This window comes from Molossus molossus, unplaced genomic scaffold (assembly GCF_014108415.1).
Source record: "Molossus molossus isolate mMolMol1 unplaced genomic scaffold, mMolMol1.p scaffold_m16_p_13, whole genome shotgun sequence".
NCBI classification, from domain to species: Eukaryota; Metazoa; Chordata; class Mammalia; order Chiroptera; family Molossidae; genus Molossus; species Molossus molossus.
In genome coordinates, this window is record NW_023425348.1 from 15926339 (window position 1) to 15952678 (window position 26340).

The 26340-nt window shown below is 42.3% G+C and overlaps 1 long non-coding RNA gene across 1 annotated transcript; it reads left to right on the plus strand.

The window, feature by feature from the left end:
- On the plus strand, positions 1 to 2390 carry LOC118627701. Its single transcript, XR_004959216.1, has 3 exons — positions 1 to 103; positions 925 to 1111; positions 2265 to 2390. It is a non-coding gene; the product is annotated as an uncharacterized LOC118627701 (long non-coding RNA).
- The last annotated feature ends 23950 nt before the right edge of the window (positions 2391 to 26340 follow it).

Here is a 26340-nt window from a genome sequence, read left to right on the forward strand (position 1 = left end):
CTTTAAGATGCATTGATGTTTCCATCAGCTCTCTTGCACTTTTGCCTTCCTTCTTGAGACCAGCATGGACCAAGGAGAGGACACTGCTTCAGTATGGGCAAAGGTGAGAACTCGGGAAACACCTGCAGCTACCACAGTCCCCTCTCAAACCTGTGGAGCAAGGAACCTACTGAGACTTGGGGCGTTATCACAGAAAGGCCTGATTAGTACACAAGGTGAGAGCAACACCAAGCAGGGACCAAGAGCATGCATGCATGCATTCATTCATTCATTCCATAAATGTTAATAAACTCGGCAGCTACTGTATTCCAGGCCCTGTACTTGAAAAAATACAAACAGTTCCCTTTCTTGCTAATCTATAGTGGAGGAAAGAGAAAAGCAAATTCATAATTTTAGTGTGTAATGAAGGGGCAGAAAGAGGAAGATTATTGTTTGAGTAAGAAAGCTGTTGCTGGCATACAGGAAGGAAGGAGGATATAATAGTTGCCTGACCAGGGACCCAGAGATGAATTCTTGCCTAATGCTCTACTGAGGCCAAGAGGCTGTTCCTCAGATTCACTCCAGTAAGATCTCTGAAATCTGCGTCCCTGAGAGCAGATACACCCAGCAACGGAACCCTTTGGAGGACAGCCATCTCATAAGCTTAACATGGCATTTTCGTTTTGTTTGGAGCTATAAAAAATAGGTACGTTTAATTAAATGTAATCAATTGTGTTACACAACATTTGGAACACCCTGAACATGAAAGGCCTCTCCAAGACTGACAGAGTCTGCCAGAGGGTTCAGATGTTCCTGGGAGTGTGGGGTAGAGGTAGGAGAGGCAGTCCAGGGGAAGGAGCCTGCAGCCAAGGTGTGATCCCTGGTTTGGGATTTTTGAAGACCATTTTAACTAGATGTGTAATCATGGGTGATTTTCTCCCACAGCCCTGCTGATCGGAAGGCCAGGGCAGACATGTTTATACCATATCACCCAGCACCTGCTGAATCGGGAATTGGCAGCTAACCTAAGGCTGGCCGTTAACCTTTGAGAGAGCTCTGCCCAAACAAGGACAGAATGGGCAAATACTGTTCTCACTCTGAGAAGCTGAATTGTGATCGTCAGCAAAATGAGGTGATGACAACTTATATGCATGTGTGCATGAACAATGAACATGGACAACAAAGCTGGGGACGGGGCGGGGAGGGGGTAATCAGTGGGGGAAAAAGAAACATTTGTAACAAAAATAAATAAATTAAAAAATAATAAAATTAATAAAATTAAAAAATAAATTTAAAAAAAAATGAGGTGATGAGAAACCAGGGAGCACATGATAAGCAAAAAGGGAGTTTAGATGCAGTTAGGCAAAGCTATAAGTGAGCAAAAACTCTGGGAAAAAGATGAAAGAGTCAATGGTGAGGGATCCAATTGGTCATAGAACATGAGGCAAATATATGCAGAGGAATGAATACGGGCAGAGCTGAGCAGACCTGCAGATGCCCCTCATGGAGGTCTCAGATCCTCAATGACCCTCTAGGTCATTTCCACGAAGCTCCCCTTCCATTGGGTCCTGTTAGATTTCTGTGCAAATTGGTCTCCTTCACTGCCTGAGGTGTAAGACCCCGTTGTCTGAGGGGGTCTGAGTGAGTCCTTGTTTTTTTGCACCCAAAAGAGCTTCTGTAAAACTCAGAATATGCTAATGATGTGCTGCTTAGACTTGAATGTGCATAAAGAATTACCAGGGGCTCTTTTTAAAGTACTAATCTTGAATCCATAGGTCTGAGGTGGGGCCTGGGATTCTGTATTTCTTATAAACTCCCAGGTGATGGCATGCTACTGAATAGCAGGCCAGAGTAGCAAGACACTGATGGGATCCAGCGAGTTATTAAAATCGTTATTCACAGGTAGGGATTGTGTCAGAGTCCCAGCAGGAAACAGATGGTGCACACAAATTAGGATTGTTTTAAGGGGATTTGATGAAAGGATTGTTTACATAGGCCAGGGCAGGGTAAGGAAAACACAAAGTCTAAGGCGAGTCATGGAAGAATCATCACTCCTCACTCTGAGGGGTAGAAGGCAAAGGAGACTAGCAATTTGTTGTTGTTGCTGTTGTTATTTATTTATTTTTATTATATTTTTTTATTTAATTAATTTATTTTTGTTACAGATATTTCTTCTTTTTCCCCCACTGATTCCCCTCTCCCTCTTCCTCCCCACCCTGTCCTCACCTTTGTTGTCCATGTCCATTGTTCATACATACATGAGACTAGCAATTTTTGACCTCCAGTTGTCATATGCAGCCAGCCCAAGGTGACCACATGGGAACCATCCTAGAGAAAGGATTCTGTGACCTCTCTCCTGCTCTAGACTCCTGCCAGTAGTCCCCACTGGCCCCAACCCAAGACAGCAGTCTCCCAGGACATGGAACAGGTAGAGAAGGGTAAGGGGCCAACAGAAGACATTGGGATAGAGATGTGGGGCATAAATAGGTGGAATCTTTGTGGGTGAAGAGGAGAGGCCCTTAGACTACTGTGTACCAGCACTGTTCTAAGGACTAGGCTCAGCAAGAATGGGCAACAAGCAAACAGCATAAATAGCACCCACCGGGATAAATGTTATGGGAAAAGCAGGCTGAGGAGATGGAACAGAGGGGAGCAGGGGCTAGTTTCTGAGGACTGCAGGACCCCCAGTGGGTAGAAGTCTGAAGCAACAGCACCTTAGCATCAGGATGCAAATGAAGAAAGCTGGTCTTCTCCAGAACTATTTCACACCTTTCCTCGCATCTTAAATCTCCAAAACCTCCTGATGACCTTAACTTTCAATTTAATGAGAAAAGAGAAATAATCTAAAGAGACCTTCCCCAAGCTCCTGCAGACACACACACACACACACACACACACACACACACACCCGCCTAGCCTCCTCTGCATCAGGCACTCTGTCTTCCCTCCTGTGGCTGGAGAGGAACTGGCCACACTGCTGCCTAAGGCCAGACCCCCAGCGTGGGCCCTCAGGGATGTCACTGTGCAATTGTCCCCTCTGTCTGCAGCATTATCAGTTTTCTCTTCCTACTGAGATATTCCCAACAGTGAACAATTGCGCTATAATGTCTCCCATCTTAAAATAAAACCTTAACACCCCAACCCCATTTCTCTTTTTCCCTTTACAGTATAACCACGAAGTGTTGTCTGTAAGTTCTCCTTTCCCAGTCTTTTTCTTAAATACTTTATTGAGGTATAATTGGTATTGAAGAAACAGTACATGTTTAAAGTATACAATCTGGTAACTGCTGATATGCATGCATCCATGAAACCATCACTACAATCAATAATGTGCACATCCGTCAGCCCATAAAGTTTTCTTATGTAGTTTTGTAATCCCTGCCTTCCTTCCAGCCCTCCCCCATTTCCCAGACAATCACCCATCCATTTTCTGTCACTGTAGATTAGTTTGCATTTCCTAGAACTTTATATAGGTGGGGTCACATATATGTATTTATTTTTATCTGTCTCCTTGCACTCAGCATTATTATTATCTTGAGGTTCATACATGTTGCAGCATCTATCATCAGTTAATTTCTTTTTATTGCTGAGTAATAATCCATTGTATGGATCATACCAGTTTGTTTATCTATTTACTGTTAACTAGCAGGTGAAAAAGACTTCCAACTTTTGGTAATTACAAATAAAACTGCTATGTGCCTTCCTATACAAGTCTTTGTACTGTCAGGTGTGTTAATTTCTTTTGGTTAAATCCCTGGGAATGGGAATAGCCGACTCATATGGTAGCTATCTGTTTAACGTTTTCAGAAACTGCCAAATGGTCTTTCGGAGTGGCTGTACCATTTCACATTACCAGTAACTATGAGAATTCAGCTTCTCCACACACTCACCAGCACTTGATATGATCAGTCCTTTTATTTTTATTGAGGTATAATGGACATATAACATTAGTTTCAGGTGTACAACATATTTGATATTTGTATATATTGTGAAATGATTACAGTAAATCTCTTTAACATGTCACCACATGTAGTTTATAAGAATGGGATGGTGCTGAGTAACCAGGAAGTGCAGGTTTATTGAGAGAAATACCTGCCGGGCTGCCTCCAAGTAGAGCCTCCAGGTTGTACACCTGAAACTAATGTTATATGTCCATTATACCTCAATAAAAATAAAAGGACTGATCATATCAAGTGCTGGTGAGTGTGTGGAGAAGCTGAAATTCTCATAGTTACTGGTAATGTGAAATGGTACAGCCACTCCGAAAGACCATTTGGCAGTTTCTGAAATGGTACAGACTAAGGGTTTTTAAACTTAGGGCTGGGGTGGGTGGTTGCCCTGGAGGAGTCGCGGTCATCCTTGATTGGTCGGGGTTGGGGTCTTTCCGAGAGTTGTTGTTCTCCTCCAGCGGCTGTTTAGGTTTGCGTGGGGGTTTTAGGATACTGTTTCGTCTGGTGGAAGTGATAAGCTTTGGTTTCCTGGAATAAGGGGCTTGGGGCGAGGCTGGGGGTAAGTAATATGGAAGTTAAAGTTCACAGTAGTGACAACATTTTTTTTCTTGTGTTGAGACTTTTTAAGATCTAGTCTCTTAGCAACTTTCAATTATGCAATACAGTCACTCAAGTCACCATGCTATCTATATATTATACCCCCAAAACTTATTTATTTATTACTGAAATTGGTACTTTTTGACCCTCTTCACCCTGTTCATTTATCTCTCTACCTCCTGCCTCTGGTAACCAGTCTGTTCTCTATCTGTGAGCTCATTTTTGGTTTGTTTGTTTGTCTTTTTAATTTTTGCCATTTTAATGGGTGTATAGTGGTATCTCATTGTGATTTTAATTTGCATTTCCCTAATGGCTAAAGATATTGTGTATCTTTTCATGTGCTTATTTGCCATTCTTGTATCTTCATTGGAGAAGTGCCTGTTCAAATATTTTGCCCATATTTTTAAATTTAATTGCTTGTTTTCTTATTGAAATGTACAAATTCTTCTGATATTCTGCAGAAGACCTTTATCAGATACACAATTGCAAATATTTTCTTCCAATTTGTGGCTAGTCTTTCATTCTCTTGTCTCCTAATTGTCTTTGAAGAGTAAAGCTTTAACTTTGAAGATATTTAATTTATCTTTTATTTTATTGATTTTTCTTATTGGTGTCTAAGAAATGTATGCCTATCACAAGGTCACAAACATTTTCTCCTGTTTTCCTCAGTTTTATAGTTTTAGGTTTTCCATTCAATAATGCTCCATTTTGAATTAATCCTTGTATATAATGCAATTTGAACTTCCTTTGCATAAGGATGTCCAATTCATTCAACATCTTTTTTTTTTTTTTTTTTTTTTTTTTTTTTTTTTATCCTCACCCGAGGACATTTTTCCATTTTTTTTTGTACAGATAGAGTGGGAGGGAGAGAGAGGAAGAGAGAGAGAGGGAAACATCGATGTGAAAGGGACACATCGAGTGGCTGCCACCCACACGACCAACCAGGGCCGGGGACAAACTGCAACCGAGGTACGTGCCCTTAGCGGGAACCGAACCCGGGTCTCTCCAGACCGCAGGCGGACGCTCCAACCGCTGAGCCAAACCGGCCAGGGCCAACATCATTTTTTGAAAAGACTATTCTTTTCTCACTGAATGGCTCTTTCAGATTTTTAAAAACACAGACCACCAAAGTCTTTTGGTATGTTTCACCAAGGCCCTCATGCGTCAGCCTGGCGTGCGGCTGCCTGAGGGTCTCACGCACAGTTCTCTCAGAAGCACTTCTTTTGTCTCCAGGCGTGGCTCCCATCGCTGTGATGGGCCTTTCTCTGAAGCGAGGCTCATACCTCGCACCAGCTCTCTGTTCTCTTTCAGTGTGATCGATGACCCTCATCGTCACGGGGATGGCGGAAGCCTTTCTCCGCTCTTCTCTGCAGAGCCTGCTCAGACACAAACAGTAATCTCAGCCCGTCTGAGTGTTATGCTGTCAGGTTGCAGTGGGAAGGTGGCAGCTGGCAGCTCTCCCATTCTCTTTTAAACCACCCTAATGAAGCTTTTATTCTGTTTCACCACCAAAGAAACTGCTCTCAGATCACCACTGACTTCCATGTGATACCCAAGATCAAGTCTTGGGGGCTCATCCTAATCAGCTTCTCAGTGGAATTTGACTTTCCTGCCTTCTTGAGTCATTTTTTTGCTTAGCATTCAGGGAAACTTTCTCTTCATTCTCTTTGTTCATTACTTCTCTTTAGCCTTTTTTTCCAGGGTGTTCCTCACGTTCTTCTAAACACAAGACCTTCAGGGCTCAACTTTTGGAATTCTCTGTCTGATTTATTCCCTAAGTGATTTCATCCAGTCTCATGGTATAAAATACCATCTGTACATGGATATCTCTCAAAATGTATGTCTGCCATTCAACTAACTTCTCTGCATTCCAGACTCATCTGTCTATACCTGGATGTCTAACAAGTTTCTTAAACTTAATATGTCCCAAGGTGAACTCTTAATGCCCCCCCCCCCAAATATTCCTCTCTTTTTTTCTTTTCTATCTCAGTAAATATTGTATTTGCTCTTCTGGTTTCTCAGGCTAAAAACCTTGGAGACGTTCTTGACTTGCCTCTCTCAAATCTCATCCCACATTCAATCTGTTAGTAAATCCAGTTAGCTCTCTCTCTTTTTTTTTTACATTATTGAATATGTGGTTGTTTATTTATTATTTTTACATTTTTATTTAATTAATTTATTTATTTTTGTTACAGATGTTTCTTCTTTTTCCCCCACTGATTCCCCCGTCCCTGCCCTCCCCACCCTGTCCCCAGGTTTGTAGTCCATGTCCATTGTTCATGCATACATGCATACAAGTTCTGTGGTTTATCCCTCCCCCACCACCCCCTCTTCTGGGGATTGTCAGTCTGTACCCCACTTCCACGTCTCTGGGACTACCCCATTCCTCAGATTGTTATGTTCATTATATTCCACAAATAACTGAGATCATATGATACTTGTTTTTCTCTGTTTGGCTTGTTTCGCTTAGGATGACACTTTCAAGGTCCCTCCATGTCGTCTCAAAGGATAAGAGATCTTCCTTTCTTACAGCTGCATAGTACTCCATTGTGTATATGTACCACAGCTTTTTTTTTGTTTGTTTGTTTGTTTGTTTAATCCTCACCCGAGGACATTTTTTGCATTTTTCTGTTCAGACAGAGCGGGAGGGAGAGAGAGGAAGAGAGAGAGAGAGAAACATCAATGTGAAGGGACACATCGAGTGGTTGCCACCCGCACGACCAACCAGGGCCGGGGACAAACTGCAACCGAGGTACGTGCCCTTAGCGGGAACCGAACCCGGGTCTCTCCGGACCGCAGGCCGACGCTCTAACCGCTGAGCCAAACCGGCCAGGGCTGTACCACAGCTTTTTTATCCATTCATGTACTGATGAATATTTGGGCTGTTTCCAGATCTTAGTTATTGTAAATACTGCTGCTACAAACATTGGGGTACATATATTCTTTCTGATTGGTGTTTCAGGCTTCTTAGGGTATATTCCTAGAAGTGGGATGACTGGGTCAAATGAAAGCTCAATTTTTAATTTTTTGAGGTAACACCATATTGTTTTCCATAGTGGCTGCAGGCCATTCTGACAGGTGTTAGGTGATACCTCATTGTTGTTTTAATTTGCATCTCTGTGATGATTAGTGATGTTGAGCATTTCTTCATATGTCTCTTAGCCATTTGTATGTCCTGTTTGGAGAGGTGTCTATTTAGTTCCTCTGCCCATCTTTTAATTGGGTTCTTTGTCTTCCTTTTGTTGAGTTGTATGAGCACTCTCTATATATGGGGAATTAATCCCTTATCTGATATAACATTGGCAATTATACTCTCCCATACAGTGGGTAGCCTTTCCATTTTGATGATTGTATCTTTTGCTGTGCAGAAGCTTTTGAGTTTGATGTAGTCCCATGTGTTCATTTTCTGCTTTGTTTCTGTTGCCTTAGGGGATGTATCAGTGAAAAACTGCTGCATATGATGTCTGAAATTTTGCTGCCTACAGTTTCTTCTAGGATTATTATGGATTCATGAGTCACATTTAAGTCTTTTATCCATTTTGAGTTTATTCTTGTGTGTGGTGTAAGTTGATGATCTAGTTTCATTTTTTTGCATGTAGTTGTCCAATTTTCCCGAAACCATTTATTAAAGAGGCTGTCTTCTCTCCATTGTATGTTCTTGCCACCTTTGTCAAATATTAATTGAGCATATTGCCTTGGGTCCATTTCTGGTTTCTCTGTTCTGTTCCACTGGTCTATATGCCTGTTCTTATGCTACTACCAGGCTGTTTTGATTACAGCGGCTTTGTAGTATAACCTGAAATCTGGTAATGTGATACCTGAAACTTTGTTCTTTTTCAAGATTGCTGTGGCTATTTGAGGTCTTTTTTGGTTCCAGATGAACTTTTGAAATATTTGTTCTAGTTCTGTGAAGTATGTTGTTGGTATTTTGATGGGGGATTGCACTGAATCTATAGATTGCTTTGGGTAGTATGGACATTTTAATGCTGTTAATTCTTCCAATGCATGAACAGGGTATGTTCTTCCACTTTTTTTTTTTTTTTCCTTTTCTTTTTTTCTTTTTGTTACAGATGTTTCTCCTTTTTTACCCCATTGACAACCTCCTCCCCATCCCCCCACCTGCCCCATCCCTGGCTTTGTTGTCCATGTCCATTGGTTATGCATACATGCATATAAGTTCTGTGGTTTATCTCTTTCCACCCCCCCAACCCCTCTTCTGAGGGATGTCAGTCTGTGCCCTACTTCCATGTTTCTGGGTCTACCGCATTCCTCAGACTGTTATGCTCATTATATTCCATATATAAGTGAGATCATGTGGTATTTGTCCTTGTCTGCTTGGCTTATTTCACTTAGGATAATACTTTCCAGGTCCCTCCATGTCGTCTCAAAGGATAAGAGATTTTTCTTTCTTACAGCTGCATAGTACTCCATTGTGTATATGTACCACAGCTTTTTTATGTTCTTCCACTTTTTTATATCTTCCTCTATTTCTTTTTTCAATGACCTGTAGTTTTCTGCAAGTAGGTCCTTTATTTCTTTGGTTAAGTTTATTTCTAGGTATCTTAATTTTTTTGCCACAATGATAAATTGGATTGTTTTTTTTTTAGTTTCTCTTTCTGTGAGTTCATCATTGGTGTATAAGTATGCCATCAATTTCTTGATGTTAATTTTGTATCCTGCTACCTTGTGAAATTCATTGATTAAGTCTAGTAAATTTTTGATGGAGTCTTTGGGGCTTTCTCCGTATAGTATCATGTCATCTGCAAATAATGACAGTTTCACTTCCTCCTGTCCAATTTGGATCCCTTTTATTTATTTTTTCTGTCTGATTGCTGTGGCTAAGACTTCCAGTACTATGTTAAATAAGAGTGGCGAAAGTGGGCATCCTTGTCTTGCTCCTGTTCTTAAGGAAAATGCTTTTAGTTTTTGCCCATTGAGTATGATATTGGCAGTAGGTCTTTCATATATGGCCTTTATTATGTGGAGATATGATCCCTCTATTTCCACATTGCTGAGTGTTTTTATCAGAAATGGATGCTGGATTTTGTCGAAGGCTTTTTCAGCATCTATTGATATGATCATGTGGTTTTTATTCTTCATTTTATTTATGTGGTGTATCACATTTATTGACTTGTGAATATTGTACCAGCCTTGCATCCCTGGGATGAATTCCACTTGGTCATGGTGAATAATTTTTTTGATGTATTGCTGGATCCGATTTGCTAGTATTTTGTTCGTATAGGATTTTGGCGTCTCTGTTCATCAGGGATATTGGCCTGTAGTTTTCTTTCTTTGTAGTGTCTTTTTCAGGTTTTGGAATTAGAATTATGCTGGCCTCATAAAACGAGTTTGGAAGTGTTCCTTCTTCTAGAATTTTGTGAAATAGTTTGAGGAGAATGGGTGTTAGTTCTTTTTTGAATGTTCGGTAGAACTCTCCCGTGAAGCCATCCGGGCCTGGGCTTTTGTTTGCTGGGAGAGTCTTGATTACATCTTCAATTACTTTTGTTGTTATTGGTCTGTTCAAGTTTTCTAACTCTTCCCGGTCCAGTTTTGGGAGACTATGTGTTTCTAGAAATGTTTTCATTTCACTTAGATTGTCGAATTTGTTGCCATATAAATGTTTATAGTAGTTGTTAATGATCCTTTGTATTTCTGTGGTGTCAGTTGTTACTTCTCCTCTTTCATTTCTGATTTTGTGTCTTTGGGTTCTTCTCTTTGTTTCTTGGTGAGTCTAGCTAAGGGTCCATCAATCTTGTTTATCTTTTAGAAAAAACAGCTGTTTGTTTCATTGATTTTTTGAGTTGTTTTTTTGGACTCTATTTCATTTATTTCTGCCCTGATCTCTACTATTTCCTTCCTTCTACTTGCTCTGGGTTTTTTTTGTTTGTTTGTTTGTTTTCTGGTTCTTTAAGTTGTGAAGTTAGTCTACTAGAGATTTTTCTTGTTTCTTGAGGTAGGCCTGTAGAGAACTTCCCTCTCACAACTGCTTTTGCTGCATATCGTAGATTTTATGTTGTGTGTTCATTTTCATTGGTTTCCAGGAATTTTTTAATTTCTTCCTTGATCTCCTCAGTAACCCATTCATTGTTTAATAACATGCTATTTAGCTTCCATATGTTCAAATGTCTTTGCATGTTCTTGTTGCAATTGATTTCTAGTTGCATGCCATTGTGATCTGAGAAGATGCTTGATATGATTTAAATCTTCTTGAACTTGTAGAGACTTAGTTTGTGTCCTAACATCTGGTCTGTCTTTGAGAATGTCTCATGTGCACTTAAGAAAGCTGCGAATCCTGTAACTTTGGGGTGTAATTCTCTGTAGATATCTATTAAATGTATTTGGTCTCTGCTTCATTTAGAGTCTCTGTTTCCTTGCTAATTTTTTGTCTAGAGGATCTATCCAGTGATGTCAGTGGGGTGTTGAAGTTTCCTGCTATGATTGTATTGCTATCGATTTTTCCTTTGAAGTCCTTCAGAAGATTTTTAATATATTTTGGTGCTCCAATCGGTGCATGTACGTTTATCAAGGTTATATCTTCCTGTTGGATAGATGCTTTCAATATTATGTAGTGGCCTTCTTTGTCTTTAGTTATGGCCTTCATTTGAAATCTACTTTTTCAGATATGAGTATTGCTACCCCAGCTTTTCTTTCCTTTCTGTTTGCTTGGAAGATTTTTTTCTATCCCTTCACTTTCAACCTATGTGAGTCTTTTGTTGTGAGGTGCATCTGTTGTAAACAACATATAGATGAGTCATGCTTTCTTATCCAATCAGCTACTCTGTGTCTTTTTATGGGAGCATTCAATTTATTTACATTTAAGGTGATTATTGATATGTGTTTATTTATTTATTGCCATTTTGTTTAGTGTGGTTATATTTTTCTTCCTTTTTCTTCTGCTAATTACAGCAGTCTTTTTAACATTTCTTGCAGTGCTGGTTTGGTGCTAATGTATTCCCTTAGCCTTTTTTTTTTTTTTTTTTTTGTCTGTGAAGCTCTTTATTTGACCTTCTATTTTGAATGATAGCGTTGCTGGATAGAGTAGTCTTGGGTTCAGATCCTTGTTTTTCATGACCTTGATTACCTCATGCCATTCCCTTCTAGCCTGTATTGTTTCTGTTGAGAAGTCAGGTGAGAGCCTTATGGGGTTCCCATTGTAGGTAACTTGTTGCTTATTTCTTGCTGCTGTTAGGATTCTCTTTTTGCCTTTAATTTTTGGCATTTTGAGTACTATGTGTCTTGGTGTGGGCCTGTTTGGGTTCTTCTTACTTGAGGCTCTCTGTGCTTCTTGAACTTGAATGCCTTCTTCTTTCACCAAATTAGGGAAGTTTTCTGTCACTATTTCTTCAAATATAATCTCTAATCCTTGTTCATTTTCTTCTTCTTTGAGGACTCCTATGATGCGAATGTTATTACCTTTCCAGTTGCCCCACATTTCTCTTAAGCTATCTTCCTGTTTTATAAATTGTTTTTTCTTTTTGGTTTTCTGATTGGTTTATTTTTCTACCCTATCTTCTAATTCATTGATCCCGTCCTCAGCTTCCTCTGCTCTGCTATTTAGACCTGCCAATGTGTTCTTTATTTCTGATATGTCATTCTTCATTTCTTCTTGGTGGTTTTTATTTTCCAACTGGTTGAGTTTCAACATTTCTATGTCTTTACTCATGGTGCTCATGGCCTTATACATGCTGTTGAACTTCCTCAAGGTTATGGCTCTGAATTATAGTTCTGTTAACTTGCTTAACTGCACCTCATTTATCTCATCTTCAGTAGAGGTCTCTTGTTCTTTCATTTGGCTTTGGTTTCTTTGTTTCACCATTTTGGCTATCACAGTAGGCTTTGGAGCCTGCCAAATTTTCCCTATGGGTGTTGGTGTTCTGCTGTTTATGGCTCCCTCTCTTAGGTTTGGATGGCCAGGGAGGACCCACGTTAAACACCTCTGTCAATTCTTCCTTTCCTGGTTAGAGTTGCTAGCCCAGGGATGGTACAGTTATACTCTAGGTTTTTGCCTGGAGGCTGTCAGTAGAGGTTACCTGAAGAAGGCTGGCTTCTCAGTTGATTGAAAAACTCCCTCAGGTGCTCAGCATAAGGGGATTTCCTGAGGGTGGGGCAGATGCTGGTTGTTAATGGGCCTCAATTTGCATTTCAATGGCCACTGGGTGAGATTGAATCTTATAGGGAGGGGCTGCTGCCTCTGCCCAGAGCCCTGGGCAGGAGAAAGATGACCACCGTCCTGCGTGTGGCTGCAACTCAGCAAAAGCTCTGAGCACCCTCCAAATCCCGAGTGTCCCCACACAGTTCCAGTCTAGTCCAGAGCCCAAGGTGAGTGGCTGTGGCTATTTTAGCCTCTTTCCTGGCTCTGTGCTGTGGAACCACTTGGGAGTTTAACACGAGGCCATTACAGCTAAGGCCATTGCTGACCGTGGGCTCCCAGGTCCCCTCTTGCATCTGCACAAGCCTACCAGGATTGAGTCAGTGTCCCTGGTTACGTGGTCCTCAAAGCTGCTTTTCTGTTGTTTCTTCCTGATGATTTGTCTTTCTTTTCATTGTAATTCCAGTTTGGTCCTGGGAGATGGTCTGGGTAGCTTCCATCACTCTGCCGCCATTTTGGAATCTCCCAGTCAGCTCTTTTTTTGAAATATATCCAAAAGCCAACTTTTTATTGCGATTTTCACTGCAATTTCCACTCTATTCCAAGCCATCATTCCAGGAATATTGATATAGCCTCTTAACTGGTCTCCTTGCTTCTACCCTTTCCCTCACACGGCAGCTAAAATGATCCTTTTAAATCACAAACAGGGTCATGTGACTTCTGCAAATTCTGTAGTTTCCTATCTCACTTCCAATAAAACCTAGTGTCTTCTCCATGGCCTCTAAGACTTCATATTTTTTCCCATTTCTGACCTCATCTATAACTAGCTCTATGTCTACTGCTGGTTAATTGGTCTTGGCTACTTAACTGGTGAACGTGAACATGACATTTACCTTGCTGAGCCTCATACTAATCTACTCTAAAGTTTAATACTAAGGCTCACCTCCAACAGCTCTTTTGAGAATTCATTGAGACAGTATATGTGGGACATAGTAAGTGCTCAAGAAACTATTATCACTAATAAAACCAAAGACTATTCTTGAGACCCAATTAGTCACTGAGTCATGAGAGGCCACTTGGAGAAAGAGGCATAGCCACCAACAGCCATTCCAGCCATCCCAGCTGAGACATCTAGGTTGTTCTAAGCCTGCCAAGCTCCCAGCTAAATGTAGCCAAATGAGTAACCCTGGTCAACACCAAATGAAACTGAAGAATTGCCCAGCTGAACACATCAAACCCAGAAAATTGTGAGAAATAATGTTATTTAAGTTTTGTTGTAGTTCATCATGTAGCAATAGAAAACTGAAAAAGCGCCTGGCCAATGTGGCTCAGTGGTTGAGCGTCAACCCATGCACCAGGAGGTCGTAGGTTTGATTCCCGGTCAGGTTATGGGCTCAATCCCCAGTGGGGGGCATGCAGGAGGCAGCCAGTCGATGTTCTCTCTTATCAATGTTTTTATCTCTCTCTCCTTCTCCCTTCCTCTCTCTCTAAAATCAATAAAGAAAAGAAAAGAGAATAGAGCTGTCATAAACATTCTTGTATGGGTAGATGGGTGTACTATCAACAAACAGCAAATATACAAATTAAACCAACTACTGCATAAACTCTTCCAAGAGAGCTTACTCTATAAATTATCAAAAAGTGAATCACTAACTAGAGAACTTGCTTCCTCTCCAGTGTAGGGTATACTAGTTGATTGTTGTAACCACTCTAAGAAGAACAATGGACTTTTAGCTATAAAATTAATCACATGCTTCTATCTCTATGGGCATGGATCCTATAGAAGTACTGTTGGAAATCTTCTATTTGAATTCTACAGAAAACTGAATTATTTTCAGCAGTCCCAAATACCAGTGCAGCCCCATGGCACTGACTAAAGCCTTGCTATTCAGAACTTTTCTCCGAGGGTGGGAGATACTGCTTATGGCCTTGGCTGCATGTAGGAGTCAGCCAAGCATGACTGGCAGAACTGGGAGGAAGAACCTGCACTGCCCTGTGCCCAGTCAGGGACAGTTACTCAGTGTTTGCACTGCCATACAATGGCAGGTATTTTTAAAATGTGAAGGATTTGGGTTCAATGGACTTGAGCATTTTGCAATTTTGAAAAATCTGGACATTTTAATTTAAACATACATATACATTTGTTTTTGTTTTTTATAATTATTTATTTATTTATTTATTAATCCTCACCCAAGGGCACTTTTGCATTTATCTTTTGATAGAGCGGGAAGGAAAGAGGAAGGAAGAGAGAGAGAGAAACATCGATGTGAGAGAGACACATTGAGTGGCTGCCACCCACACGACCCCAACCGGGGTGGGGTACAAACTGCACTGAGTTAAGTACCATTAGCGGGAACCAAACCCGGGACTCTCGGGTCCACGGGCCGACGCACTAACTGCTGAAGCAAACCAGCCAGGGCTATGTTTGTTTTTTAAAATTTAGTACTGTTTTTATTTTTCATTTATTTGAGAAAAGGAGATTGCACCACAACTTTTTTGGTGATGAGTGTTTTCAAACGTCTTAATTCAACTCACTCTGCTCATTCAGGATGAGATAGCACCTCCTGCAGTGTGTGTCTGCTCCCAGCCTGCCCGCAGTCTGCCCTGAAAGCTGTGTGCGGGGGCAGGGGGCCCCCACTGCAGTGGGCAGGCTGGAGAGTGTCTGACTTTAGACTGAAGCTGGCTGTCAGCGCCTCCGTGACTTCAGTCTTGTACAGGGGTTTCATAGGCTCATCTTATTGATGGATACATGTTTGTTGTAGAAACTTTAAAATTATAGTTGTGCAAAATGGAATAGTAAAACTTACCTAGCACTGAATGTGCAGAGATAACCATTGTTAATATTTTAGTGTATTTTCTCACATATATATGAAAGAATCTATGGGATCATACTGTTTTTGTAAACTATGTTTTTCTCTTAACATTTAGAAGACATTAAATATCCTTTTACCACAGTTTTTAATACCGTGTTGAAATTCCATTGAACACCCTGGTAGCAGTGAGCACACCAGTACCCAGATCTTGGTTTCAAGTAGGAACCAGGGCTCCTTAGAGAAACGGTTGATTCTAGGACTGGGGCAGAAAATGTAGAAGATGAGCCTGGAACATCTTATCATGCCAGAAAGTAAGAAAATACTCAGAAAAAAGAAGAGAGAAGAGGAACCCCAGTGTGGGGGTATGCCAAATACGTACAGCAGCCAACACAAAGAGCTCACAATGGCCGAAGCTGAAAGCGTTTGAGCAAGAAAATAAAAAGAGCATTAAATTATAACCCAGTAGATATAATAGGTATCCATTAGTCCTGTTGCCATAAATAAATAATTGAATAAATATGGGAGAAGAAACAAATCTGTGCAGAAGAATCCCAAATAATTCAGTGGACATGGCCCTGAAGAAGGTGGGACGTAACTACCTATCCTCCAGGGCAGAGTGACTTTCTTCCAGAGAGGACAAGATGAAAGAGGGGGGGAAAAGTGATTTACTGTGGAAAAACCCAATGAACACTACCTTAGCCAGGTGATCAAGGTCAACATTAGCCGTGGTAAGTCATGGTGATAGTCATGGTGTGTACTCTTGACATGAAGTAATGAGAACAGCCTCTACCTCTGTGGTCTTCCTTTCCCAAATGTATAACCCCAGTCTATTAATGAGAAAAACAGGCACAGCCGAGATGAAAGACATTCTACAACATACCTGACCAGTACTTCTCAAAACTCTCAAGGTCATATAAAGGAAAGTGTGAGAAACAGTCATAGCCAGGAGGAGCTTAGGGAGACATCATGATGAAATGTATTGTGGTGTCCTAGATGGAGTCCTAGAGCAGAAATTGAACAACAGGTAAAAACTAAGGAAATTTGAATAAAGCATGAGGTTTAGTCAATAAATTTATCAGTATTGGTTCATTGAGTGTGAGAAATGTACCATAACAGTGTAAGATTAATAATAGGGGAATTCTCTGTCTACCTTAACAATGACTCTGTAAGTCTAACAGTTTGAAATGAGAAGTTTATTTTAAAAATGACACAGCAAGATGCAACATAATGAATGTAATCTTTTATAATTGGATATTTAAGTAGTTTCTAAAATTTTGCTTTTGAACACATTTTTAATAAACATCCTTACAATTAAATCTTTGCACACATCTGGTATTATTTCCTTTAGGATAAGTTTGTAGAGGTGATATAATTGTGGGATAGTGGGTGTGCATGTTGTAACAGTATTAGAGATTTTATTTTATTTTATTTTATTTTTCCTCATTCGAGGACATTTTTCCATTTTTTGTACAGACAGAGTGGGAGGGAGAGAGAGGAAGAGAGAGAGAGGGAAACATCGATGTGAAAGGGACACATCGAGTGGCTGCCACCCGCACGACCAACCAGGGCCGGGGACAAACTGCAACCAAGGTACATGCCCTTAGCGGGAACCGAACCCGGGTCTCTCCGGACCGCAGGCAGACGCTCTAACCGCTGAGCCAAACTGGCCAGGGCTTATTTTATTTTTTTAATTGTTTTTATTACAGATGTTTCTCCTTTCCCCCCCAACGGTATTAGAGATTTTAATACAAGATGCCTAATGAGGCACTCTCAGTGGAAGAATATTAACTCCAAACAACAGTCTATGATGAGGGCTGGTCACATTTGGGAAGGACTGTGGGATAGTCTCCTTGGCCAAGCCAGCCACATCAAATGCCATGAAACAGTCTTATCAATTACGTGAGAAAGTCGTTTGCCAACGTCGGGCCTATGTTCAAGGGTGCATCTTCTTTCCAAAGATAGGCTTTTATCACCGGGCTTAGTCATGCAGTTACAAAGTAAGTAGACATTTCTGAAGAGATATTATTGTTAAAAAAAAAAAAAAAGATCCCTGGCTGGTGTGGCTCACTTGGTTGAATGTCATCATGTGCACCAAAGGGTCACTGGTTCAATTCCTGGTCAGGGCACATGCCTGGATTGCGAGTTCAATCCCCAGTCAGGGTATGTAAGGGAGGCAACCGAATGATGTTTCTCACATCAATGTCTCTCTCTCTCTCTCCCTCCCTCATTCTTATATTAATAATATCTAGCACTTCATTGGGACACCACTGTTTAAAGGCCTTGGCGAAACTTCACAACACTCAACCCAGGTTGTCTTCAGGCCGCTGTTACCGCAGCTGTGTGCAGAATGTGAGGCCCATGGAAGAGGATGGTGAGGGCGAGCTGAGCCATTGTTGGCAATGCCCAGAGCCTCCACTGGCCTCCAGAGGGGAGCCCATGTGTGTTTTTTCTGGGACACTCTACTTGAATTATTGTTCAGTTAACACAATAGATTTCAAAAAAGAATAACTAACATGATGGGAGGTTACTACATTCTTTGGACTATATGTCATAATTGTGGTTAGTAAATTCTGGCAGTCTTAACAAAAATAACCTCCATCATTTTCTATTGAATGATATGTATGAAGATAATTAATTCTCCATTGGGTTTTTTGTTTTGTTGGGCAATATGTTACTGATAAGCTATAAATGACACTGTTTTATGTTAATAAAATACTAGTTTTTCTCATTTATTATGTTATAGGTATTCACTGCTTGAGTCAGGGTGAGGCTTATTAAGTGATTAAAGATAGTTTTATTACAGCAGAGCATGTACTTATTCTAAAAGAATAAAATGCATAAAGAGAAACAGCTATTATTTTGTTTGCAATCTATAAAATTGAATTGCTGTTATAAAATACCAATAACTCACTTGAGGACCATGCTACCTTCTGAAAATGCCACACACCTGCTTCTTAAACATGTCAAAGTCACAGAATGTCTCAGCCTTGTCCAGAGCTAAAGCAACAAGCAACTGACTACTCTTGGACCACAGGTGCCTTCCCGGCCTCAGCTCTGACTGCTGGGTGGCAGCCGGGAGCAGTGCAGCCAGGTACAAGGGACTTTTTATTAAAAGGCAAAATACTCAGGGGTGCATTTTGCTTTGGGTGTCTGCAGCCTGTATAACAGAAAAATGAGCCTGTTGAGGCACCAGTCTTTAGAAGACTTCACTTTTTCATGCTGTTTGACTAGCCCAGTATTTTTTAAAAAAAGGCAGTAAAAGAAATGCGTAGCTCCTGACACCCAGAGGAATGGGCAGAGCCTTGCTGAGTTTTGTCAGGCAGTCAGACTAAGAAGACTGTATATCAGTAGTTCTCAAAGTGTGGTCCCTGGAACCAGCTGCATCAGCACCACCTGGAGACTTGTTAGAAATGCCAATTCTCTCCACCCTGGATCTACTGAATCTGAAACTCTGGGGTTCGGGCCCAGCAAAAAAATTTTTTAGAGAAGTATATACACTTAAAAATTTTAAACAGTTCTATTGGGATGTAATTCACATACCATACAATTCACCCATTTAAAGTATACAATTCAATAGTTTTTAGTATAGTCACAGATTTAAAACATTTTTATTACCTCAGAAGGAAACCTTGTGCCCTTTAGCTATCAGCTCCTATCTGCCCAGCTCTACACAGCTACTAATCTACTTCCTGTCTCTACAGATTTGCCTGTTCATATAGGTGGGAATAGACAATATGTAGCCTTTTCTGTCTGGCTTCCTTCACGTAGCATCATAGCATCGTGTTATCCGGGTTCACCCATGTTGCAGCACGTATCAGACGTATCAGACCTACACTGTGTTTGTGTTCATGAGCTGATGGACACTTGGGTGATTTCACTTCTTGGCGATTGTGAATAGTGTTTTCGCGAGCCCTTCAGCGGATTCAGTGCACACTGTAGTTTGAGAACCCATATCGTAGATGAGGTGGGACAGGAGCTAACGGAAGATAGTTTTTTAAAATAAGTCATAACAGGTCATAAGGAAGAGGAAGAACTGAGAAGAAGAAGAAACTAGGCAGTGACATCTGATGGTGTGTGGCCCATGGATTGATGTTCCTGTTGTTAGTGGTGTGGGGACAGGTTGGGCTGAGATAGCTGAAGGAACAGAAGCCCTGGTTATAATGGAATTGCTCACCTTCTTACCACTAGGGGGCCCCTCATTACTTTACCACCATGGCATTGTGTTCCGCAGGTCACTGGGCTCTTGAGTATTGAATCTGCTCTTCAGCAGGAATGACTCATTGGGACCTCAAGTTTCCATAGTTCTCAAAATTTTGTAAAGCTTTTCTCTCTGCACTCTCCCTTTACCTTCACACTGTCATATCCCCTGGTACAGCTATGTGTCTTCAGGTTAGAGATAAGGCCACTGAGACATAGCGAGAGTAAATGACCTGCCTGAAGTCAGAGGATGTGATGAACTGGGGCTTGACCTCAGTCCACCTGCCCCTAACCTCGCTCAAACAGTGGTTCTCAATCCTAGCTACACATTAAAACCATCTGGGGAGGGGCTTTATAAAATATAGATATTCAGGCTTCATACCCAGAGATTTGATTTAATTGGTCTGAGGTAGGGCCCAGGCACTAGTATTTTTTAAAGGCATCTTGGGAGATTTATTTTTTCCAATTACTTTCTTTTTTTTTTTTTTTAACTTTTCCTTTTGAAAGCATTTTAGACTTACAGAAAATCAGAAAAATAGTACAAAGAAGTACTGTATGTCCTTTCCCAGCTTTCCCAAATATTAACATCTTATCTAACCACCAGGTAACTGTCAAAGCCAGGATATTAACATTGACACAATCCTGTTCACTAATCTACAGACCTCATTCAAATTTCATCCATTGCAATTTTGGAGAATTTTATTTTATTTTTTTAAATCCTCACCCGAGGATATTTTTTCATTTATCTTTAGTCAGAGTGGGAGGGAGGAAGGGGGGTGGGAGGAAGGTGGTGAGGAAGACAGAGAGAGGGAGAGAGAGATTCATGTGAGAGAGACACGACATTGACTGGCAGGCTCCCACATGACCCCAAACAGGGCAGGGGACTGAACAGCAACTGACGTAGGTGCCCTTGACTGGAATTGAATCTGAGACTCTTTGGTCCAGGGGCTGACCAAACCGGCCAGGGCCATTTTAGAGAATTTTAATTGCTCCATCAGCTCTCCTTGTGCTTTGTTTTCTCGGTGGTTTTAATGTGCAGCCAGGGTTAGAACTGCTGCGGTGGACGGGGAGCCCTGCGGTCAGTGTTCTATATGTAGATGTAATTGGCTACAGAGTTCATTTCCCCATTCTCTGACATGTAAGAGTTGTGTCTGAAAAGCCAGTGTGCTTCTAAGCTATTGTTATGCGGCTGTTGGGGTGAATCAGTTGAAGATTTCTGGCTATTTCTTATGAAGTGTCAGTTGGTACATCTGCCAGGACGAGAAATGAGACTAGTTATATTCATAGCAAGGTTACTGGCACCCTGGTGAAAATATAAATGGTACCTTGGTGAAGGAAGAGTTAAAGGGCTTTCAAATGTTAATTCACAATCTTTGGATGTAAATGTCCTTATTGCAATTTAGATTTTAATTAGAGATGTGTTGGACCTTAATGTAGAATTATTTATATAGAAGGCCAAAGACACTAAACTGAAAACTGCGTTTCTCTCAGACAGTTTATTAAATTAAAAAGTGTCTCAGCCTCTAGCCTTGACACTGCCATTGCAAAGATGAGTCATTGTTTCAATCAGCCTGTAGCTAAGGTGAGTGACTGGCTGGGTGTTGCCCAGGATGCATCACCCTACAACCCGTGAGGCTGGGGAATGCACACAGGCTTTTATTTTTATTTTCTCTTCCACTCAAACTACCTTTACCCAGTTAGAATTTTCATCTTCATCTATTTATTAGCTTCCGCTCTGAATGAAAACAAACTTGCATGTCTCTGTTGTGTGCAAATTAGCCTGGTTCTGAAGGCCTCGGTTTATAACAGACACCCATCTACCAATAAGTGTGAAACCTCATCCCCACCACCAGCACTGATTCCTCTAAGCCACAGATGTTCACTGTCAGCAAATCCTTCCTCTGTGAGGCACCATCCTGGAAGCCCTTGAACAAAATAGCATTACATGTATGTTTAGAACAGAAATCATATGCACAGAGACGGCAACGGCCTTCAGCTTCGCGGACAAAGCAGCTGGCTGCGTGATGTTAGCTGCCAGGGCTCATGGCCTCGTGGGTCCTTGCACAGCAGACTCGTGTAGCCCTGGCCTTTTGCATGTGCTGCTCTCTCAGCCTAGAATGCCTTTCCTCCCACCAGTCCTCACCTTTCTTTCCTGGCTCATTGCCACCACCTCCTCTCAGAAGCTTTCCTTGATTTCCTTCCCCAACCTGAGTTAGAAGTCCTCTCTGTGTATTTGCACAGCGCTCGGTGCTTATATGTGTTATGTATAAGCAATTGTTGGTGTGTGATCTCTCATATTCTAGTACCTAGCCTAGTGCCTGCTACACAGTAAGTGCTTACAACAGGTTAGTGTGTCGGAAGGGATGAATGATGAATGAGAGCTGCATCCAGTCTCACTGTGCGCCAAGCACTGTGGTAAGCCATTGCATCCATTGTCTCCTGTAATCAGGAAACAATTCTGAGAAGAGGGAATTGCTTTTCCTCACTCTACAGATAAGGAAACTGGCTGAGAGGTTAAGTGACTGGCTTTCACATCACAGGGAGCCAGGATTTGAACCTGACCTGTCAAATTCCAAAGCTGGACCTCTCCACCCTGCGTGCACTGCCTCAGCTGAACCTGGCCTGGCTGGCTGAGCAGCTGACTGCCTGCCCCACTGAGAACCGAAGGTCTCCCCGGGGCGCTGCACTGTGGGACTCCGAGGGCCACGTCTGGGATCTTGGTGCACCGTGCAAGGCTTTCTTGGTGCAGAGGCAGTGCTGCTGGCTGCAAAGAGCGTGTGCTCTCCTTGCTGATGACACAGACGTACTCAGTTTGCACGACTTGGTGGGAGGATGGCCTGGCATGTCCAGAGTACCAGACAGCCACCTGGCCCCATGCCTTGCACCCCAGGACTGCCTGCAGCCTGGCCTCTTCATGGTGTGCTGAGGCATGTGGCTGACAATCTGGCCACTCAGCAAGGACTTTGAACCACAGTCTCTGACCCACTCCCTAAGCTTTGCAGCCAGGAGTGCAGTGAGTGCGGGGGCAGGCCATCGCAGGGAGGGGAAGCTGCCTCTCTGAAAGAACCCACCAAAGGGACGGGACAGCACAAGGGAGAGTAGGGTTGGTTTTCAGGTTGCCTTTCCAAGAGCAAGCATTCCTGTGGCGTGTCCTGTGGGGACGAAAGCACTGACGTCAGCCGCCTGCACACAGCCTTGTCAAGCAGCTCTCCAGGGGAGTCATGCTCTGATCCACCCTCCTCACAGGCTCACACCTCCAGATGTTCTGGAAGACAACACCGGGGACAGGTGAGAGGAGGGACCCTTTTGTGTCTGGAGGTTCCCAGCAGGCTTTTCAAATCAATAGGCAATTCATTGTGGAAACAGTCCAAACACTTGAAGGCTTCAAAGACTCAAGATTGGAATTTCTTACTGGGGGAGGCTTTTGTTTTCTTAAAACCCTTCTCCTTCTCCACCTTCTCTTTTTGTACCTCCTACACCTGACAGCCAGAACTTGTGTGGGTTCAGCCGGGCTTCAGCATGGCTGTCCGGGTTACTCAGCCTTCCTTTTCCCTCCTCCCTGTGAGAAGATTAATCCCTTTGCGGAGGTCTTTCTGGCCCCACAGGCACTGTCCTCAGAGTCCTCTAACCAGAGACCTGTCCTCTCCCACACGTGCAATGTTTGGCCTTCGAACCTCTGCATCCTCCTACTGAACGGCCCCAGCTGACCAAACCATGGGTGAGGCCCGGCCTCAGGCCAGCAAAACTCTGACTTTGCTGCTATGAGAGAAAGAATCAGTGAGCTGGGTCACCCAGAGTGTTGTGCAAGGGAATTTAAATTAGGAGCCACAGAACTGAGGCAGGGAAACTGGGAATGGTGGCTGAAGCCAGAAGTCTGTGGCCACAGCTGCCACCTCTAAGCTGAGGTTGTGAGGGCCACCAGCACACACAGCTGCGGGAAGAGAGAAGGAACAACTGTGATTTGTTTCCCTACAGGATTGCATCTTGTCCAGAGTCCCACACAATAAGAATCAAATCTTCCCTTTCATTTTTTTTTTTCTAATCTAAAAAGGTTCAAATTGCTGTCTCCTGGTGTGACATCTGTGTTCCTCTGCGGCCCATGACCATCTGTGGGCCTTCTCAGCAAGCCTATCTCTTTTCATGTGTTGCCTCAACTGATGAAGTCAATCCTTTTCCACATTATTGAGGCAACGTGAAGGTCCACTGGATGTCACTCTCTTGCTCAAGATTCGCTGCACTGAGTGTGCGGTCAGACGGAGGCCTCGTTATCAGGAAATGAGACTGGTGAGGGGAGCACATTCCACTGCCCGATACTGTGGTCCTTCAGAGCACTTCCCAAACAACAACCTGGGGATGGATTCTGGGAGGTGTAGGAATGTCGAGGAAATATCAGGAATCTGTGGGTTCAGATTAAAAGAGGGTTAAGAGCCCAGACAGTGTGGCTTGGTGGTTGAGCGTGGACCCATGCTCCAAGAGGTCGCTGGTTCGATTCCCGGACGCATGCCCAGGTTGTGGGCCCAATCCCCAATGCGGGACATGCAGGAGGCAGCCAGTCAATGTTCTCTCTCATTGATGTTTCTATCTCTCTCTCCCTTCCTCTCTCTCTAAAATCAATAAAGAAAAAAAATTTAATGAAAAAAAATAAAAGGCTTAAGAAAGGAAGAATGAGCAGATTCCAAGAGTAAATTTAATATTCCAAACTGTGGTCTCTGGGTTTCAGAATGGTTGCAATGCAGTCTCCTTCAGGAACAGATGCAAACACAGATTCTTCCCTGCTGTGTCACAAGTGAGGAGACCCACTGGCATTCATTATAGGATATTGGATAGAGTTCAGTGCAGTCAACTTTGCAACTATGTTAGCAACTCTGGGGACAGCAAGGCCGACAGACTGCCACCGTGGGGCGCGCCTGAGTTTCCTCAGGCAGAGGCACTAGTTTCATGCTTCATGTGAGGCAAATGCGTGTGTACGTTGGGCGGTGAAGCTGTCAAAGTAGTTTCAGATCTTGCTTCTGCTGTGCCATTAAATCTTTGCAGAGATCTGAGAAGAGACCCCCCAAGGAGTTTGTATTTTAGTTTGATTTTTTTCTATGTTGGAGAAGGCTATTGAGTTCTCAGGAAATGGAAATTAGCCCTATTCAGAGAGTCTCAAGAAGCTGCCTTTAAGTATAACAGGACTCATGGGTTTTCCCTGCCTACTAATTTTTATTCCATAGCAGGGACAACCAGCTGCATGAGTGGAATTGCTGCCTGGACACCCGGAGGAGGGAGGCTTGGCATCTGCCCGAGGATGTGTTACAGCTTCCACTCCACTCTGGGGCCCTGGCCTTTTTCACAGTACAATATAAGAGCAATAATTAGGAAACTAACCTGCCTTAAATTAGTTTGCTGTTCTTAGAAGACAGGTTGGCAATATATATCGAAAGCTGTGAATTATGTGTTTCTTTTACCCAACAATTCCAGTTTCAGCAATTCATGCCAAAGAAATAATAAAGGATATAGAAGAGTCTTCATTTCAGCCTTGTTCTTGCTACCCCCGTCCACTATCCACCGCACAGCTAGGGAGACCTAAAACCAAATAAAAGCACTGCATTTCCTGCTTTCTGGTGTTCTTAGGGGAGGGTTTTAAACCTTTGTCTCGATTCACAATGTCCTCTGCTCCATGGCTTTGCCTTCTCCAGCTGGTTGTATTAGCTCTTGAATGTAAAGAACCTTTCTCTTCCCACCTCAGGGCCTTTGCACCTGCTGTACTCTCTGCCTAAAGCACTTTTTTTCTTCCTCTTCTTAGCAACTCCTCCTCATCCTTCAGGATCTTTTAGTAAATATCATTGTCTCACAGGAACTTTCCTGTCTCCCCAAATCATTTAATACACTCATAATCATTCTCATACCCCTTTGCATATTCAAATCTCCTATAAAACATGTAGCTATTCATGTAATAATATCTTCCTCACTCCACAAAGTGAACCCGAGGACAGGGTCCAGATTTGTCTGTCTTGTTAGACTCTATGTTAAATTGGGTGAATCAATAAAGCATTTGGATTCTTTGGGCATGGAGTAATCATTTCAAATGAAGCAATTTAGAAGCAAGTTGGGTTATCTTGGGGAAGGGCTGCCAGCCTAAGAGAAAGGCTTTCCATGAAGAATGTTAAGAGGTACACAAAGCATTCCCTGACCTTGAGAGAGAAACTTGACTTTCAGATGTTGAAGAAGCTAAAATAGGTAGGCAAAGATATTTTAAAAGGTGCAAAAAATAAATGTGTCTGACCTTGTCTTCAGAGCATTCCTAGCCTCTGGGATACATTTGTATGCAGCTGTCATTTCCTATTTATAAATTAGCCAGGAGGAGTTGTGGGTAGGCAGGAGGGTTGAAGGACAACGGTGAGTCTATGTGGGGTTGAGAGAGAGGAGGGGAAGGAATGAGAAAGAGCATTCACTATTCAGTATTTTGTAAGTCCATTTAACAGATAGTTTTTGGCGACTTACCAAAGTGCCAGGTACTGTGCTAGAAACTTGCAGAGATGGGAGGGAGGTGACAGGGAGACAGTGGACTGAAGGCTCAAGGTCTGCAGAAGCCCAGAGGAGGAAACAATAATTTGCTGAAGCCAGGTGAGAGATGTCACCAACAGGGGGACTTTGAGCTGGGCATTAAAGAAAATTTGGAATTTTCCAGTCAAAAAAGAAAGAAAGAAAAAGAAGGCATTCCAGAAAAGGGAGT